Source organism: Dermacentor albipictus, chromosome 6, assembly GCF_038994185.2.
Source record: "Dermacentor albipictus isolate Rhodes 1998 colony chromosome 6, USDA_Dalb.pri_finalv2, whole genome shotgun sequence".
In the NCBI taxonomy this organism is placed as follows: domain Eukaryota; kingdom Metazoa; phylum Arthropoda; class Arachnida; order Ixodida; family Ixodidae; genus Dermacentor; species Dermacentor albipictus.
In genome coordinates this window covers 119119627-119131320 of record NC_091826.1, presented here as the reverse complement: position 1 = coordinate 119131320, position 11694 = coordinate 119119627, and the positions used below count along the sequence as shown (strand labels likewise).

Genomic DNA, 11694 nt, shown 5'->3' with positions numbered 1-11694 from the left:
CGGTGCTCATGGAGCGAGATTATACTGAGCCGACTCACGCACCTGACAATATGCCCTCTTTTCAGGACCTAAATATGGCACGTACGTGCAATATTTGAGCCAGCTCACGGTCGCCAACTCTCCAGCGAATATAGTGGGGCCGCCAGGCAGGGAGGGGGGGGGGGGGGAGGGGCAGGCTGGGAAGGCGTGAGATTGTCGACAACCGAATATTTCAGTGCCATGGGCTGCCAGTCCGTACGTGCACCGAAGTTGAACGATTTTTCTTGTTTCTTACCATGTCGTTATTTACCACAGATAATGTGCAGAAGTTGACTGGCTAACATTGTTACCGATACAAGTTGATGTACAGCGAACGGTAAGGACCTGCAATAGAACTATAACCACGACAAAAACAAAAACTCAGTGCCCTTGAACTCTGTGAAGAAGGATGACCAGCGAAGTTGCGTATGTGGGCCCCTTAATAGCGAACTGCACCTCAACCGCGAATCAGCATGGCATTGCGCTATCTACAGTATTGGCCCACGTATGGGGAGTGCCTAACGCCTGCTTCACCTACGCCGGGGGTCGGCCAGGTATTGTACTATCTTCGGGATTGGCCCACGTATTGGGAGTGTTTAACACTGCGCCAACACCGCCGCAGGACGGCTCGGTATTGCACTAACTTCGGTATTTCTTTACACACAGACGCGACAGTGGGGAATGTTGCCATTAACAGCTTCGCTCTAAACACATCCTGATGTGTGTGCCAACGCAACAGGGCACAAAAGAAAACAATATGCAACAAAACTTGCTGTCCTGTATTATTACATGGCATTGCTGACGCCGTGTATGAAAAAAGACCACCCCGACGCGCAACTAATGCTGCTAACTCCTCGCCATTGCACCTTCTTTCTGTACACGAATTTGCCAGTATTTGCTTCCTCGGAAAGCTAGGAGAAAGTCAGGGGTGGCGGCGCTTCCGCTAACAATAGCAACCCGATCGTGCTCTCTACTAACGTTCGCAGCCTTTTGTCTTAGAAGGATGAAATGTGTGCAGTGATTAACGATTCTAGCGCTGACATGGTTGGGTTTACCGAAACTTCGCTTTTTGATGCAATACTAAACGAAGTGCTGTTTTGCTGTTAAAGAAAATACAAAATATTTCGCTCTTCTAGGCTTAATTGATGTGGGGGTGTTAGTGTTCTTGCCGTAAATGTGAAAATTGAAAACTGCACCGTTATAAAGACTAGTTTGGAGGCAGCATGTTGTGGCTTGAACTTGACTTTAAAAAAGTCGTCGTGGGTGTATGCTATCGCCATACTTCCGGGTGTTCCACTTTTTTGTGGTCACCGTCATCGTTTCCTTATACACGCGAACATCTCGTTATTCGGAGCGCCAGTAATTCTATTAGGTGATTTCAACTTTCCGTACAGTGTATGGTCAAATTCGCACTCATATTCATCGCCCAGCTCACCTGAAGTGGACCATTTCCTTCACATGTGCTTTCATTACTGTTTGAGTCAGCTGGCTCCGTCTCCTACACGCGTTACAAATCATGCATCTTCAGCTCTCGACTTTGCTTGGACGTCGCCGCCGAAAATCTTATCTTGCTTGTCTAATACGGCAGGTTTCAGTGATAATGAAATTATTCAAGCGAAAATTTCACTACCATTCTCACTTGCATGCAAGTATCTTAAAACAACACACAATTACAAAAAAAGCTGATTTCGACGGGATTAGCAATGAATTTTGCTCCCTTTTAGGGGAGTTCTTGTCCGATTACCTTGAACGATCTGTGCAAAGAAACGGGGACTTATTCAAAACGAAAATTTCAGAAGTAACCTTCTAATGGCTTTCCACCAAGAAAGTTTTTTTCGAATGCGAGCGCCCACGGTACAACCGACACATAAACTGTCTTTATAACCCTAAGGAAAGCTCTATCCCGTTGCTATCAATTATAAACGTTGGACAGCCTACAAGCCTGCTACCACAAGTCACTTATCTCAAATTAAATGAGCTAATGCATTTCTTTTTCAATCGCGCCCGTCCAGCAATACTAAAAAATTATGCTACTCAATGGGAGTGTTGCGCATGCCAATGAGCGCAGCACAATGTCGTTGCTAACGACGAAAGGGCATCCCCGCGCCTGACGTAGAATGCGCATCTGTCCTGAAGGACGCATTTATCAAAGCTTTTTCTCTTGCCCAAGAGTCACCAATGAACAACATACGTCACCACTTCATCATTGCTTACCAATGAATGCCTTTCATTTTTCTTCTGAGGGTATTTGTGTCGTCATTAAGAAACTTAAAACATCATCATCATGTGGCGTTGACAGTATCAGTACGACATTTCTGAAGAACACTGTTGCATACTCTTCTATAATTCTGAGATGTGTTCTTTCACAGTCCTTGCAGCATGGTAGCCTACCGGAAAACTGGCTGATAGGGAAGATTCTTCCAGTACCTAAGCCTGGGGCAACACATAATCCATCAAATTTTCGTCCAATTTTCCTAATACCTGTTCCTTGTAAAGTTTTTGAACTCATTAGGTTCACTCACCTTGTAAATTTTCTTGAGTTGAACCAGTTTCTTACACCGTCACATCATGGTTCCGCAAGAATGTTTCTTGCGAAACACACCTTCTTGCCTTTACTAACGGTCGATAGCCTTGACGTCACGCTATTGCTCACGCGGAGAGCGTTCTAATCTGCTCCGCATTTTGACATCTGCGCCGCCGCACTGCACCCGCATGGTTTTCTTAGAAATCGCCAAGTCCGTTTCTGTTGCCGGACGCGGATAAAAACTAAGGAAGGTTGGTCAGATACAGCTTTCCCTGTAACACATCGAACTGTATACAAGTACAGGCGTGAAGCCACTTCAAAAAGCATCTCTAGGCTCCACAGCGTTGACTGCTATGAACGGATCATATGAACTTTCGAAACATTGCGCATTCACAACATATGGTGTTGCGGCGGAAATTAGCTTGATTCTCGATTCATATTAGACTGTATCCATTTAGATTGCTCTAATGCATGTGACAAGGTTAGTCATCATTTACCAATCTTTAATATTAGCCAATTAAATCTAGATCCTGATGTGCATAACTGGATTCAAGTTTTCCTTTCTAACCGTACTCAGTTTGTTTCTGCTAATACTGTTGATTCCCCAGTCCAGCCAGTGCTGTCGGGTGTTCTACAGGGGTCTGTATTGGGGCCCTTACTTGTCTCAATTTTCATGAATGACCTACCCAATAACATTTCTCCAAAGGTTTGCCTATTCGCGTATGACTGTGTAATAACCAATAAAATAGATAACCAAGACGGTGTTGCCTTACCGCAGACCGACTTAAATAACGTTGTACTTGCCTGCTGTCAAACATGGAATGTGGAATTAAAGAATTCAAATTGCAAATCAACGTACGTATCTCACACCTCATTAGCATGTACACACTATCATCTTGATAATGCGTCTCTTGCCCCGCAGGGGGTCTGCGTCAGCAGGCGTCTGGTGTGTTGCATCACCCCGTACCCGAGCACGCGAGGGTTGGACCCTCCCGCGTGTAGCCGTGCGCGGCTTAGCCGTGTCTGGGGAAAGGGGGATCCTGGAGGTTGAGCCAATGCTCGGTGTTTGGGCCTTTAAGGCCCCCGGGCGGAGGCAACGCACCTCTTTGGCCTCTGCTTCACATAGACGGCACCCCCGGACTGACTTACCCGGGGGAAATCGGTAGTTGCCTTTTCCTGTCCTCCTTTCCATTCTTCGTCTTTCTCTACCACTTTCCATCTTTCCTGCCTTCTATTCATTTCCTTTAACATCCTATTTTGTGAGCGGCAAGGGTTAACCTTGTGTAATGTATCCAGTCTTGGGCATATATATATATATATATATATATATATATATATATATATATATATATATATATATATATATATATATATATATTATGTTATAGTGGGACTGCTGGGAATACAATTTTCCTAATTCTGTGACGTCCCCTGATTGGGCTCCGGGGTGGGTGGCGGCATTCCTGCCGAACACAGTAATCCTCCATATGGCTTCTAAATTCCCCCCACTCCCTGATCGCTCTGAAGAGGGCGCGCACCGATAAAACGTTCAACTTTCTGAAACCAAAAGATATATCTCCCAAGTACCACGTAGTAGATAGTCAACACGAAACCAACACAGTCCGTGCAATATCCCCATTTGTGGTCGCAAAATGTCTGACAGAAGCAATCGGCTCTGGTTACAAAGTAACTAAGATGGGAAGCGGCGACCTTCTTCTGGAAGCGCGTGACAAGCTTCAATACAGCAAACTGGCCGAATTTCTTGCGTTTGGTGGCATTCGTGTCTCTGTGGGTCCCCACCAGTCAATGAACACTGTACGTAGTGTCATTTATGATGATGACCTTCTTGAAATTAGTGAAAGCGAGCTGTTGGAAGGATGGCAAGGCCAAAACGTGGTAAAGGTGCAACGAATTAAGTTAAGGCGCGATGACAAGGAAATTCCAGCAAAGCATCTAATAATAACATTTGGAACAAGTGAACTGCCTGATTAATTAGAGACCGGATATTGTAAACTACGCGTGCGACCGTACATTCCCAATCCGCGCCAATGCTTCAAGTGTCAGCATTTTGGGCAGGAGTCTCAGAGCTGCCAAGTGCGTGCTACTTGTGCAAAGTGTGCATCTAAAGACCACACATCACACAACTGTTCTTCCACAACTGTTCTATTTTGACCGAGTCCACATATATACGGATGGCTCTTCCACTCAGACCAGCTCCACCGGGGCAGTGGTTATACGATCACGATCAATTAGCATCCAATACAAGATTTCTCACATGACAACATCGACCGGATCGGAGCTTGTTGCCCTCCGAGGTGCCGTTGATTACATTAACAACCAACCCGCTAATCGGTGGGCAATATTCTGCGATTCTAAGGCGGCCTTACAATGTCTTCTGTCATCTCTTCGTCGCGGGTCGTGTGAACAACTAGTGTCGGAGATACGAGAAATGCACCATTGTATGATAGCGAAAGGACACGACGTCGTGTTTCAGTGGCTGCCCGGCCATTGCGTTATCTCCGGCAACGACCTCGCTGACGAAGCTGCTAGGAAAGCCCACGAAGGAGCAACCCTTGTTTCTGTACCTTTATCGCGGACCGACGCAGCCCAACACCTAAGCAAGGTAGCACGCCGTATGACATTAGAGAAGTGGCATACACCTGAATTCACCCAAGAACGATTGCATTCCCTCGACCCCTCTATGCAACTGCGGCTGTTACCAGGACTTCAGCGAAATGAGGCAACAATGCTGTGCCGCTTACGCTTGGGCGTCGCATTCACCAATGCGTATACGTTTTTGATTGGAATGACTGATAGCGCCGACTGTAATGCCTGCGGTGCCGAGGAAACTATAGAACATCTACTGTGCTACTGCCCATCTTTTCAAAACGAAAGACATGACCTCTGCACAGCTCTCAATCAGCTAGACAGCACACCGTTCACCTTGAAGAAGATCTTGGGACCATGGCCTCGCATATCGCAGCTACGAAAGGCCACAAAAGCTCTGCTGCGATATTTGAAGGCTACTGGACTGAGTCAGCGTCTGTGACCCGGACTGAGTGACCGAACGATATCCCCAGTGGACTTTCTCTTCTTTTAATCTTTCAGTCCCCTTTTCCCTTTCCCCAGTGTAGGGTAGCCAACCGGGCTCAGTCCTGGTTAACCTCCCTACCTTTCCTTTATCATTTGCTCTCTCTCTCTCCACAACCCACTGCGCTAACTGTGACAGAGACCACCCCGCCTATTCGCGATCGTGCCCGTCATGTAAGAAAGAAAAAGCAATAATCGAACTGAAGGTCAAACTAAACATTTCTTTTCCAGAAGCGCGCAAGCGTTTTTCTGTCCACAACCAATCGAATCCGTCCTACAGTGATGTGACGCGCCGGGGGGCGGTGCCACATCCTCTGGGGGCCGCGCAAGTCACACGGAGTGTGATGGTGGTTACGCCATCAGCCCCCCTGGTGGGAGCAGCCACTGCTCTTCCGCCCCCTACCACGGAGGGCCAGCAGACCTCCGGGCCGCCGGTCCCAGGCCCACTGTTCGTGCAGACGCGGCCAAAAAACCCCCGAGCGTGCCCAGCGCCTCTGATGACGTGATGGATGTAACAAACACTTCTCCGGCGTCTCAGACGCCGAAGGAACGGCGTTGCTCCCTGGAGCGCGCCAACAAAAAAGAAAAATCCCGCATCATGGGGCCTGGAAAGGTCTCGTGAGCCAACCTAATTGATACCTCTTGACACACACCATAAAACACTTCCAATATGGCCACACAGATAAGCATTGGAATGTGAGAAGTCTAATACACAATCTTGATGACATTAAGGAACTCCTTCGCAAGTTTAATCCAAGGGCGCTGTGTGTGCAAGGTACACACCTCAATACTTCACATACTAACTTTTTCAAACAATATGCCATTTACCGCAAAGATCGCGTGACGCTTTTGCCTCATCAGGTGGTGTTGCTATTGTAGTTGATAAGGGTATCTCCTGCCAGTATTTACATCTGCAAACGGCCCTTGAGGCAGTGGCAATCGGAGCCGTGCTATTTGATAAGCTAGTCACAGTTATCCCTCTGTATATCCCTCCCAGCCATCAACTTTCCAGAACAGAATTTCAAAGCTTTATCGCAGAACTCACGAACCTTACATTGTAGCAGGCGATTTAAATGCACACAACACCCTCTGGGGATATTCTCGTTGCCATACGAAAGGGTGCTTATTAGAAAACTTCCTTTTATCCTCCAATGCATGCTTACTAAGCAAGAAAGAACCCACATTATTCATCGTGGCAAACAAAACCTTCTCATCTATTGACTTAAGTATAAAATCAAGTACACTAGTGCCATACTTGGTGTGGAACGTGATCGAAAATCCATATGGGAGTGACCATTTCCCAATAGTCTTAAATTTAAGAAAAGGCGATAAGTGTACCCCACATCTGCCCCGTTGGAACATCGACTGTGTTGCCTGGAAACGATACAGAGAGCTGTCACATTTGACCTGGGACGACATCTGTACTCTCTCAATCAATGATACAGTGTCATATTTGACGGCATTTATAACTGACGCTGCATCAATATGTATCCCTGAAACGAACAGAACGCCCTCTAAACGACGTATTCTTTGGTGGAATGAGCAGTGTAAGGAATCCCGCAAAAATTACAGTAAGGCTTGGAGTCGAATTCGTGGCTGTCCAACTACCGAGAACTTGATTAGCTTAAGCCGAAATTAAGCTATGAAAATTAAGCCGGAAGGTAGAACAACGCACCGCCTTGCCAAAAGGGAAAGTTGGCAAAAATACATCTCTAATATTAATTCAGATACAGATGAAAGAAAAGCCGGGAACAGGGTAAACAAAATAAAAGGCCACAAAACTCATTCTCTACCTTTGGTAAATACACAAGGAGATACACTTATTGACCAAGCTGATTCTCTAGGGGTACATTTGGAAAAGATTTCTAGTTCATCCCACTACTCAGATACATTTCTGAGATACCGGTAACAAGCGGAACGACTGCCTTTGGATCGGAAAGGAAATAGTAATCAACCTTACAACCGTCCATTCAACACGGCGCAATTTCAAGCTAAACTAAATGGCTGTAACACGTCCGCTCCAGGAAGTGACAGAATATTGTATGAAATGATCAAACACCTACACCCGGAAACCCACAAAACGCTGCTGTCACTTTTCAACTCTGTGTTCTCTGCCGGCTGCCTTCCATCCGCCTGGAAGGAAGCAATAATCTTTCCAGTACTAAAAGACGGCAAAGACCAGACTTCGGTCAACAGCTATAGGGCTATAGCGTTGACAAGTTGCCTATGCAAACTGTTTGACCAAATGGTTAACAGCGTCTCCTTCTATTTCTTGAAAGTAATAAACTATTAGATCCCCTATACAGTGTGGTTTCAGGGAAGGTACATCCACAACTGATCACCTTGTCCGCATTGAGACGAATATTCGCGATGCTTTTGTGGATAAACAGTACTTTTTGTCAGTATTTATTGACATGGAGAAGGCGTATGACACCACGCGGCGCTTCGGAATTCTCCGTGACCTGGCTGAAATGGGAGTCCGAGGTAATTTGCTGAATGTCATCCAGAGTTACCTGTCTAACCGCACGTTCCGGGTCAGAGTTGCTACTGTGCTCTTTCGTCTGTACACAGGAAACGGGTGTACCACTAGGTGGCGTGCTGAGCTGCACTTTATTCGTTGTAAAAATGAACCCGCTTTATACCATCATACCACGTACAATGTTTTATTCTGTGTACGTGAATCACGTACAAATAAGTTTTAAGCTATGCAGTCTTTCCATCTGCGAGCGACGTGTACAGCTTGGGCTAAACAAATTGTCAAAGTGGGCTGACGAGAATGGGTTTAAGTGAAACCCGCAAAAAAACACGTGTTTTCCATGTGGTTCTGATTTTTTACTCTGCGTCTGTGATTACGGCGGTGTATTTTTGGCCGTTCGCATATTCGGCTGCGTCGACAAAGCGCACGTTCCTCGCCCTGCCGAATGAACGGAGCAGAGCCTCGGCTCTTGCCTTTCTTCTACCTCGGTTGTAATCGGGGTGCACGTTTCTTGCGATGGTTGCCACCGTAATGGTCTCTCTGATTTTGTTGGGGATTTGCACTCTCTGGCCGTGCTGGTGGGGGCACGTTCGGCCGAGCGTGTTCATAATGTACCTTCCCGTCGTGGTGGTCGACAGGCGTTCGAGCTGCGAGATGCGTTGTGCTTTGGCTATTTCTTCTAGGGTGTTGTACATGCCCAGCTGAGCCAGGAGCTCAGTACTTGTCGATTCTGGGAGGCCCAGGGCTATCTTGTACGTTTTCCTTATGAGCGTGTTGATCTTGTTCTTTTCCGTGACGCACCAGCTGTGGTAGGCGGTTACGTAGGCGATGTGGCTGACAACGAATGAGTGGATCAGTCGAATGACGTTTTCTTGCTTCATGCCCGCGTGTCTATTGGGTATTCTCTTTATGAGTCACGTGGCGCTGGGGACTTTGCCTTCGATCTTCCTCACGGTTTCGCCGTTAGCTCCATTGGACTCAAAGATTATTCCGCAGATTTTGATCTTGTTTACTTCGGGCATTACGTTTCCGTCTTCGGTGTACAGGCCGATTTCCTCGTTCTCCCGGGGTCCTGTGTAGCTCTTTGGTGGCACGCCTCTGTGCGTGGGCCGGTAAAGGAGTAGTTCGGACTTGCTCGGGGAGCATTTGAGGCCCCTTCCTTTGTGAATGGCCATTTGTAGTGCGTGTTCAATTTGCCCGTCACTGCCGCGGTCAGCCCAAATCGTTATATCGTCTGCGTATATAGCGTGGTGGATTCCTTTGATTTTCCGTAGTTTGCTGGGGAGACACCGCATGACTAAGTTGAAAAGGAGCAGAGATGTAACTGAGACCTGGGGGGTACCTGCACTTCCCTGGGTTCGTTCTTCGGACTCGAGGTCGCCGACCGTCAGGGTGGCTTTGTGATTGTTCAGAAAGTTCCTCACGTAGTTGTAGGCCCTTTCCCCCAGGTTCAGATTAGACACTTGTTTAAGGATCGACTCGTGAGCGACGTTGCCAAATGCTTTCTCCAGGTCTAGTCCTAGGATGGCTCTGATGTTTCGTGTCTTGTCGTCAAGGATCTGGTTCTTTAGTTGTAACATGACGTCCTGCGTGGACTGGCGGCATCGGAAGCCTATCATGGTGTGGCGGTAGGCTTCCGTCTCTTCTAGATGGCTGTTGGTACGGTTCAGGAAGGCGTGTTCCAAGATCTTACCCACGCACGACGGGAGTGAGGTTTGGGTGTAGGTTCTCCAAACTCAACGGCTTTCCGTGCTTGGGTATGAGGATAGCCTTGGACCTCTTCCACTGCTCCGGTATGCGGCCTTCTCTCCAGCACTTGTTCATATAGCAACTTGCTCGTTGCTCCTCGTATTATGCAGATCACGGGGCTCTCGTGCTTGCATGTGGGGACGCAGCTGATAGTTGATTAGAAGAAGCGATACCCTGCGCGTGTGGCACGTGTAAAGCGCTTAGTGACAGCATATTGTTCGAGCTTTCTGCGACTATATTTACGATTTTATGACAATGTGCTGCATTAGTTCTGCGCATGGCGCATTCTGTTTTTTGGCAGAAGGTTGCGCTTTCGATTACCAGCCGCGACGGCTGCATTACTGCAGCTTCTTTCGCAGTCCATGACATACTTTGGGGGGACGATGACCTGTATAATTTGACATAATTCGAAGCTAAATTGTGTGCAGAAATGGTTGACGTTATTCAACGACACATCACCATTTAATTGGCCACTCCGCATTCGTGCACACTTAGCTGATGGTGAAATGAGCATGGCTTTTACCGCGTGTAAAAAAAAATCATTATGACATAGGGATTTTAGTTGATAACGAGAATGCTTAAAGTAGCTAATAAGATACGTTGCTCTATTGACAGCATTTTAACGCTTTTGTTTTTGTTTGCCCCCTTTAACGCAACTTTGTAACATTTTTCCAAGTATTCACAGTGAAATACACTCATTAATAAACAGAACAAATACCGATGGCCAAAAAATAAACACCATCAAATTATAAGGCCTTTATGTAACGAAGATGGCACACCGTGTTTTGTATCAAGTAAATTACAAAAAGAGCTGATTTAAGTGAACATGAACCTTCGGCTGAAAGCATTTCATGGATAAAAACTTCACGGGAATGGCATTTCAAAGAAAATTGTTTACTGCTATATGTCCCTCCGGTTACAATTTAAGCTGCTTAAAGTCGTACCAGCAAAACATTCGGACGCCCTTTTAAACCATCATTGCGGTCTCTTAATTGCCTATTCCCGTCTGAAAAGGTCAGATCACGGCAGCCCTTACGGCGTTACACGCTGAGAGCGGCAAGCCAAATCTCATTCGCTTACGAAACCGGCGAAAGGAGCTGCATACGGCGTAACAGACGCTCCCGGTTCCTTTTCTGTTCACTGCACAGTGGTGCCTTGTGCATGGATGTCACAGGGTGGCACGTTCTCGACAACGCAGAACCATTGAAAGCAATTGTGAGAGCTCGCTCTAACACGTACGTGTGCATTGTGCCAAAAGGCTCCCATTGGCGCCTACGTTATTCCCTCCACATTCACGCCAAACATCTTATATGCTTCCATACGAGCAGAATCAGTGGTAACAGCGTTTGTGCCCTAGTCCTTTTATATATAAAGATATATATATATATTTACCCTTAGAATACCTATAAAGTCCTGTGTACTCGTCGTTACGTGGCTGTTCTGTGCTTAGAACGCAACCAACCAGTGCATGATCACGTGATGCCATAGAATGCACCCAAAAGGACGCACTCACAAAAGCGCTTTTGCATCCACATAAACAAACGTGCTGTGATCGATTCGTGAGTGGATGCTACGCACAAAGACGTGATGCGGCTGTCTCGTGGAGTCTGACAAAAAGGGGATGATAGCGCCATGTTACCGGGTGGTCCCTTCTTTAGTCCGTCAATAATTAGCGATTACGTATCGCCTGCTTTCTGTCATCCTCCGTTACCGTGGACCTACGCATTCGTCATTTTTCGCTTTGCTGGTGAATAGGTCATCAACTTGAGCAACGCCGTTGAATCAACCGCGTTAACAGCGGCAGCGGGTTGCATTCAGATATTTCTGCCACGCTCTG

The 11694-nt window shown here is 46.8% G+C and overlaps 1 long non-coding RNA gene across 1 annotated transcript in view; it reads left to right on the top strand.

Annotated features, from left to right (window-relative positions):
* Nucleotides 1–243: 243 nt before the first annotated feature.
* The window catches only part of LOC135916273 (uncharacterized), a 38646-nt gene continuing 27195 nt past the window's right edge, over nucleotides 244–11694 (top strand). Inside the window, exon 1 of the long non-coding RNA XR_011515382.1 lies at nucleotides 244–355. This is a non-coding gene — a long non-coding RNA (uncharacterized lncRNA). The remainder of the gene's footprint in view (nucleotides 356–11694) is intronic.